This window comes from Camelina sativa, chromosome 1 (assembly GCF_000633955.1).
Source record: "Camelina sativa cultivar DH55 chromosome 1, Cs, whole genome shotgun sequence".
Taxonomy (NCBI): Eukaryota; Viridiplantae; Streptophyta; class Magnoliopsida; order Brassicales; family Brassicaceae; genus Camelina; species Camelina sativa.
In genome coordinates, this window is record NC_025685.1 from 19,225,777 (window position 1) to 19,235,267 (window position 9,491).

Below are 9,491 nucleotides of genomic sequence, written 5' to 3' on the forward strand. Positions count from 1 at the left end.
CTCTCTCTCTCTCTCTCTCTCTCTCTCTCTCTCTCTCTCTCTCTCTCTATCTTCTTTTCTCGTCTAGGTTCAACATATCTTTGAATTTTGGTCTTACTGACAAATAAAATTGGGTATGGAGTTGTTTAGTTTTCAGTTTGTTAGGGGTAGTTACATCTATTGGTGCATTTACATATGTATTCAAAGAGACCTGATTCTGTGCTGTTGATTGAGCCATGAGATGTCTTTTTGCGTCTGTACTGTTATATAACGAACCCACGAATGATTACCACGCGAAGCTTGTCTTGAAGTTGTAAAGTCTGGAACTTTATGGATTTGAGTGTGGAGCTAAGTACTCGGTTTATAGATTGGAGGTAGTTCATCTATCGATTGCATTGTCGCATATGTTCTTGTGCTGTTTGAGCCATGAGATGTGTCATCATTGACTCTTTTTTTTTTTTGATACAACATATGAATATATGTTCACAACGCAAAGCTTGTTTGAAGTTGTAAAGTTTGAGTATCTATGGGTCATTCGATTGATGGAGCTAGGTATTGGGTTTATGAGGGATAGTTCCATCTATTGATGCATTCTCACATATGTTCTGTGTTGTTTGAGCCCTCAGCCATGAGATGTTTCAAAAATTGTCTTTTCTTGGACTTGATGCAGTTATACAACGAACCTACGAATGATTACCACGCAAGCTGGTTTTGAAGCCTCTATGTCCAGAAAGGAAGTGGAAGTTTATATTTGAGCCACTACACCAAGAAGTTCGCGTTTTATCAAAGAAGATTCCTCTGACCAGATTCCTAAACCTCCAGGTTTTTGTTGTTTTTGTATGCCGTCTCTTGTGTCTCTATGTGGAAGCTGTTGATACATATGTTGTTAAGTCTAATCATATGCAGGTTGGTGTTGGACATAATTTTCAAATGAATGCAATTGGTTGGAAATGGAAGCTTACCACATGTTTGGGTGGAGATGGTGTGTCTCGGATTCGAAACAAAACTATGCTTGGTCTTAGTCCTGGTATCGATCTCCGGTTTGGCTGGAGAGCTGATTTTGTACTCCCAGAGGTTACTGGGCAAGTCACAAATCTTCATGTATCCAGTATTTTTCAAAACAAAACACTTTTGCCCTTCTGTTTTGGTCATAATGCTTAGCTGATGAATGAAACAGGGCCCTTGGTACTGAGGAACCGTTATTCAACATGAGCTCCGGGCGTTTAGAGGCATCACTGGACAGAGTAGAGGCCATTAGCACCCATTCAGATTATCTATAACCAATCCGTAAGTGGGTTTTTTTTCAAACTAGTCACTCGATCTAATAAATTGTTAGTGTAACTTTTTTTTTTTTTGGTTACATTCAGGTACTCTTCGTGATGGGCATGCTTGAGGAGAACAAACATTGCGCGAACAAGGACGAGATCTTGACAATATCATCAGAAGGCAAACATGGGAATGCACAAGCACTATGGTGTTCACAACCGAAACATAAGAATATCCATAAGATTTTGTTTTACAGAGATGCTGAAAGCACAACCACTTGTGGGTAGTTTCATGTCAGTTATACGATTCAGTAATCACTAGTTTGATGGACGTTCATGCAATAAATGTAAAGAAATTTATAATCGTTGGATCTTTATTACAAATATATATGAAGTTGGATCATATTATAAATATATATGAAGTTGTTTAACCAAATCTAGTTTTTGAATCGAGATGATATGGCATAGCGTATTCTAAAATAATCTCTTGGGTTTAACATCATAGATGGATATTTGAATGCTCTCTATATCCACACCTACATACCCAATAAATCCATTTTTGAATGCTCAAGATTACACTTTGCGTTTGATTCAATTGGATTGTGCAATGCATCTTCTTGTACTGTTGTTGCTCCTTCCCACTTGATACGCCCAAAATTCGAGGATCACTCAGCCGGATTAGAAATGATAGAAACTCGCCAAGGTGCAAGATGCAACAAGGGAGATTTGATGGATTGAGGGGTCGCACAACAGTTGCAGAAGGTTGCTGATATTCCCAACTCCAATCACTGCTAGATATGACACACTAGTCCAGCAAAAGGAGGTTGTTTCTTGGATATTACACACCAAAAAACAAAGAAATGTTCTAGACAAAGAACAAAGAGATAAACTCATAAAATGAAAAGGAAAATTGGTTGATGATTCTCAAATGAGATTACATGAGTTTATATAGAGATAAAAAACTTGGTCACAAAGCCAAGTATTATTTTTGAAACTAAAACACATTAAAGATAGATAGTTAAATCTTAGATAGTTTAATGAAGATTCAACTCTTGAAGTTTGTCTTCCCAAGGTGAGTTGAACTCTATTTTCGTCACTCCACTTTGACCACAAAACAAAGTGATTATTTTGGGCTTTCTTGGACTTGAATTAGGCTCAAAGTGGGGTGAACTTGATAGGTATCATCCCCAATAGTTTTTCCCATACTCTCTTTGGCCATAAGATCTTGAATTGATCCATTAAGTGTTTCCTTAATCTTCTTTGATATTTACTCTTTGATCCAACTTGCTGATGAGAAACAACATGGTCTGTATCTTTGCTCCATCCTGGACTTAGTAGAAACAGCTCTTGGTTGCCATACGTAATTCTGGAAGGTCATAAACCAATTGGACCTAAAGCTCTTCAAGTGTAGAACTAGATTGACTTCCTTTGGAAAACGAAGTGTATCTTTGTATTTCGTGGGCCAAATCTTCTCTTTCTGAGCTTGTTGGAAACATAAGAGATTCATTAACATCCTCCAAGTGGTTTTGTACCGAAACAGTTTCTGGGTTGGTCTGTGTAACACGGTCTTTTGCTCATACGCAAAAATGGGACTAAGATAGATCCACTGACTTGAAATATCCATATCTTTCACATATAAACTGATATTAATGTGATTCCAATTCTCCATGGTTATGGAATGGATCAAGATTCCAGAACATTTTGGTTCATACCTTGAATGCTTTTGAATTGGTCGGAATCCTCCTTTGAATACTCGTAGGTCCAAATCGCGTAGCCATGAGTTCAGCTGAGTTGTAAAATGAATAACTTCTTCATCTGAACTCTGATTAGACTGATTCCACCACGAGATATGCTCTAGATGAAGTAAGAATGTATCCCAAATAGTAGTTTGGCTGGAAAAGTTGACCTTTGACTTCGTTCGTGGTGAACAAGACTTAAGGATCGTCTTGGATGGTCTCATGATCACATCACCACTTCCCATGATCATATCAGATTCTCGACTTCACTGAGCATGTTGTTTGCTTGTGGTTGCATGTTTCTTGTTCTTCGTTCAAGTGGAGAGGAGTCGAGCCTATTAATTTTGTAACATGATTTATACTCCAAATGAGAGACAATATATATTTTTAAAAATGGTTAGGCCCTCTTTTTTTTTGAAAAACAAATGGTTAGCCCCTTATATAGACAAACTAACTAGTGATTTCTTATCGGATTGGCAAACCTTGGTATGTAATCGTCAGAATGTTCTAGAATACTAGGATTAATTGGTTTTTTAATTAAGAAAAAGGTAGAGTTATTAGTTTTTTCCTATAGTCTTATTCTAACTATTTAAAAACCTTAACAATATCACTTTTGTTCGAACAGATTATGGGAGATTGGAATTAGAAAACAAACATCGTTTGTGGATGATATAGATGGAATTGGTGGAATTAGAAAATAATCATCGTTTAATGCACCAGCTGTCAAAATATTTAAATAATGTGTTTATTTATTTATTTATAATATCTTCATATATATCTAAACTCTCTATTGACGTTACAAATCACATAAATTTTAAATGGTAACCCGTTACATCCACAAGCTCTCCAATACTTTTCCCCATAACTAGCTTCCATCTCCAAATGCCACATTACACACAGTCTCTATACAAATTTGGATCAGTATAACAAACCATTCACAAAATACAAAAGATATAACAGTTACGATTTAAGAACCATACTTTTCTTTTATTAAAATCTTACACACACAAAAAAAGACAAAATTAAAAAAGGGGTTAAAGTATTGAACACGTCGATTCTGACAAAAACTAAAGAACATTTGGATAATTGTTCATTTAATAATATGTAACAAAGGAAGGGCAAATTCTATTTTCACGACATCTATGTTTTGTATACAATGCCCTTTTTGAACTATGAAAACCATGCATATTCAATAAAAATAAAGTTTTGGAGTTACTTCACAATGCTACTGAAATCTACCGACTATGGAAAAAGGAAAAATCAATTTTGAAAAGTTATTTTTTTCTGCATGCATTAAGTAGAAAGAAACAAAGAAGTTGTTACAATAAAAGAAGGTGATTCAGTCAGCAATTTTGTGTTCTTCTTCTTCTTTACAGTCTTTCATAAATTTCGATTTTCTGCTTTCAAAACACTACACATTTTGCACAAACTAAATTACAAGAAATTTACTAAAACAAAGATACATTATATATATATATATATATATATGTGATATCGATAAGTGCTCAATATGAAATCGCATATGGTAAAGAAAAAAAATACATTAGCAACATCTAAAACATTATAACACTACTGCATTAAGAAAACTTGTTTCAGTAAGAGATACGTATCGTATATGCATGAAAGAAACTTTAAAGTGTCGGTGAATCATAATCGCCACTTAGGATAATAGCATTGTCTAATTAAGTCAAACCAAAGTGTTGGAAGTAATTGGATATTAAAACATAGTTTCTAACTCTAACTATTTTGTATGTGTACAATACGAGCAATTACATTTTAACTTTTTGTTTTTTTTTGAACACAGCAATTACATTTTAACTATGTTCGTAAAATCATATATCATTAACGTTTTGAATTGCAATGAGAGGAACCATAAATTTCATTATCTTCTTGCACTTCCTTTATATATATATATATATATATATGTTATAGATTTCACATATTTGATGTCATATACACATGGATGCACATTTTATATACAATCAAAAATGTTAATTTTATCTCTGTGGTTACTCCTAATCTTTCTTTAGAAAACTTCAATTGTTTTTTGAAAATTGCCAACTTAGTTTTATAAGTAGTCATCNAAAAAAAAAAAAAAAAACGAGAAAGAAAAAATAGCAAGTGCATAGCAGGCCGTTTTCAATATCTCTTGGCTTCTTCTAACTTTAACTTACAACATTTTTGTCATTCTCTGAAATGAGTATGTAACCATATTAAAATGGTGGGTCCAATTTTTTTTTTTAATCTTCTTGTGGGATTTAGAAATCACAAGCCAATCATTTACTTACAGATCAATACATTTTGTTACCTTAACTCTTAGTTACTGTACAATGAACCTTGAATCTTTTGTTTTTGAGATTGAATAAAAAAAGCTTTTTTCCTTCTTTTAAGTCATGATTATATTTAGTTTTTTCTTTCTCTCCTATTATGCTCTCAACCACTCTGACTTGAGAACAAATCAAACCAAAAAAGAAAAAACTTCACAAAGCTTTGAAAGATCTCATTGAGTTAAGAAGCTATATAGAAATGAGTTCCCAAGAGATGAAGAAGAAAGAAAAAGGAAAAGAAATTGTCACATCCGAAGAGAGTCGTAGCACTTCTTCCGTTCATCATCACTTTCATCACAAGGAAAAAAAGGTCTCAATGGTTTTAAGTGAGCAAGAAATAGAGTTTATCCTACAAAGTACAGGTGGTTATAAGGAGACATACAAAGAAAAGTTAGAAAAATCTAAGAAAGATATTGAAAAAGGAAAGAGATCATCTTCATCAAAGATTACGCCTTACATTTTCTACACATCAGATGAAAAGGCACGATTGCGGTGGTCAAGCGACCTTCACGAATGCTTTGTTAATGCTGTGGAAAAACTTGGTGGACCGAACAGTTAGTAACATATATATTTCTTGAGTTCTTCATTTCTTCATTTCGTCACTTATATTGATCTACTTTAACTTTGCATGTTTGTGTCCATAATAAAATTATACTTTTCTCATGGTTTCCAAGTTTTCTTTGGATTCTATGATTTTTATGACATCATTGCATGCATATAATCTATGATGAAATCAATCTTTATAAACTTGTGATCATCATATATTGATATAGAATTTCATATATATACATATATATATGATGTTACTGTTCATCGATCTTAAGATATATTTTCTAGATGAAAAAAGAAGATTAAAGCTATAACAATTGTTTGTGTTTTAGATTATATTCGATTAGTTTGCATCAATTTGAAAATACATATGTGATTTTGTGTTTTGTTATCTTCAATTGTTTGTGTTTTGAAAATACATAGTTTGCATAATAGTTATATATATATATATATAATATTTATGGTTAGTTTTATTTATCTTTTAACTTTGGATCCATTTTCAACGGTCATATAAGGTACGATATTTTGTTTAGAAAAATACTTAGGTTCACCCCTAGAGGTGAACCTCTCCATTCACCTCCTTCTTTTCAACCAATCAAAATTTTCTATACATTATTTCATTTTAAAAATAAATTAAAATAAAATTAAAAAGCAAAACCAATTAAGGAAACAAATTCTGTATACTTTTAATTTAGGAAATTTAAATATTGGCTTGGTTTAGATTTTACAACTAGAACAAAATTATGTGTTAGTTTGGGTTTACAAATAAATTGTTTAGGGTTTAGATTTTACAATTAGAATGAAATTATATGTCGGTTTGGGTTTATAAAAAAATAGTTAAAATTTTTAATTTTACAATAATGTATATATATATTATTTCCTAATTTTACAAGGAGGTGAAATGAAATAAGTATTGTTCTTTTGTTTATAGTATCGATTCTACAAGAGTTGACTTAGAGCGTTTAATTCAAAATCATTTCCATTTTTTATATTAAAATTTGGATTATGGCATGTTTAAAACTATACATCTGTCTTTTATTTAGTTTGTTTATAGCCTGTTTTTGTTGGCATAAGACTTTAAATTCTTATTTTGGGAAATTTTAGATATTAAGTTGTTGTTCATGATGATACTTTTATTTTTTTAAGCAACAAACTTGGAATGTGTATGATTTATCCAACATTTTCTTTGCGGCGAATAAGTTCAATGCATTCAAACATCTTTATTTTGGACTTTTTCGTTTTATCGATCGATAATTTGTCGTTTTTATTTGATATCAGTTAATTATTTTACAACTTTATCATGTGTGATCGCATTCATATATTTTTACGAGAAATATAATCATATATTAGTAAAAAGTTATTTTTCGGTTACACAATAGACTTAAAATATGTATTTTTTATTTATTCATTGGATTTGACTTAAAAGTACTTAGTTGACTCTTATACAATCTATAAGGCTAAAATATCCAAAAAAATCGAGGCATTATGCATACGATTACTAATATATATAGTGTATTAATACATATAATGATATCACGAACTTATTTCACGAATTATGTTGTTTATATAGAGGCAACGCCGAAAAGTGTTAAAGAAACGATGAAAGTTGAAGGAATTGCAATTCACCATGTAAAGAGTCATCTTCAAGTAATTATTTACATTCTTATATTTTTCAAATGACTCGAAATTAAATTTAGTCGTTATTATTTACTGAATGTTTAATAAGTCTTCTATTTTTTCAGAAATATAGACTTGGAAAGTGTACCATACGAGATGGAACAAATCAGTATCTTAGACGTATGTTCATCTTCATTTTCTTAGATGATCTTATTTATATTAACTTGGTTTTAAGATTAGTAATTTTCATGATATGTTTCAAATTTATTGATAAGTTTTTAATTTTTAATATGTGTTAAGATAATAATTTTCATTCCCTAACAAAATTAAAACCTAACTAAAAATTATACATTTAAAAATATTAATATACATGTGTATATCCAATGTTTTTAGTTTTAAAGCAAAAAAAAAAAATTAACAAAAAAAAAGAAAAATTTGTGATTTTTTATTATTTAAATAATTTTTCTTAAATTTTATGTTTTACTATATATATATATTTAATATTCTTATTTAAAATATTTGTAAAATTTGAGTTTGTAGGAATGCATTCTCGGATACTTAACGAGAATTTTAGTATATATATTTACGTTTTATTATACAAATTTTATATCATTTAAAATTAGCTTAACATGAGATAAAATTATTTCTTATGATACTAGAACATAGAGAAAATTATATTTAATAAATTTTTTTTTTTTCAAAAAACGAATTGGGATTTTTATAACTAATTATGTTTTGTTAAGTTCATAATACTAACTAAGATATAAATTTGATATAATGCACATTTTTTTAATATAAAAATGTCAAAAATAATATAGAGGAGATAATATATATATATATGATGGAGTATATGTAATTAAAATTTGATTCATAATAATGGAATAGAATGTATTTCAAAAGGTAATATATGAGGTTGAAATCCGGTTTAACACAAAAATTAGTAGATTAAAATTTAAAAGGAAAATATTTGGATTATTATTGAGAATTCAAATATCAGTAGTAAATATTTATATTTATTTCTATATATGTCCTCATATTTAAGTGGGTCCTTATCTAGATAATAATTAAAAAGAGTAGTGTTTATAATATAACATTACACTAAATTTATCTTTTGCGGCTCTTTTTAATTTATATTTCTTAATATCACATAAAAAACTGTTATGGCATATAAAAAAATTCTTATGTTCATCATTACTAAATTTTGAATTTGGATTATTTTTGTTGATGTGTCTTTTTTATTTTCCTATATTTTAAATTAATTAAAAACCAATATATATATATATATATATATATATTCAGACAAATAATGTATACATAAAGAAATAATGTCTTATCTTTTATATTGCTTCTACAGGTTTTAAAAGTGCTCGTGACATTAAAACATGTGCTTCATTAAACTCATCGATATCTCGCCGACAAGTGAAAATGTAAGAGAAAAAAACTGTATTCATATGAGAGTTTCTTTCCAAAGCTATTCATGTTATTTTAAAAAACCTAATCATACTTACAAGAGTATGAACATATTGATATACAATATTAAGTAGAAAGCCTAGACGTGTGGGAGCTGTGAAGCCAAAACCAAAGAAAGAAAAAGAAGTCGAAGGATCACTCTACAGGCTTATTGAGGTAACCTTATTATTATTTTTTATTTGCCCTTAATTTAGACATACAGTATATATGTGATGGTAAGCATGTGCGATAAAAGTTTTTTTTTTAAAAATTGATGTATGTTGTAGAACGATCGACGTTTACAGAGATGTCGACGCAAAGCACAAAGAATGCAAAAGGCTTTTGCAAAAAGTCAACGCAATATGTTTGAGACACTATATTTTAAGGCAAGTACGACTCCAACTTTACCTAGTCAACACAACGACTATGTTGCGACATCAGCTTCTATATCACAACAACCATTTTCATATGCACAAGAGCAATGGTTATTACCATTAATGTCATACCATTTTCCCGAGGGAGAAACAAATCCATTCACAATGAACTATTCACAACAACCGTCTATCATC

At 30.3% G+C, this 9,491-nt stretch overlaps 1 pseudogene; it reads left to right on the top strand.

Annotated features, from left to right (window-relative positions):
* The window catches only part of LOC104699208, a 1,786-nt pseudogene extending 165 nt beyond the window's left edge, over positions 1 to 1,621 (top strand).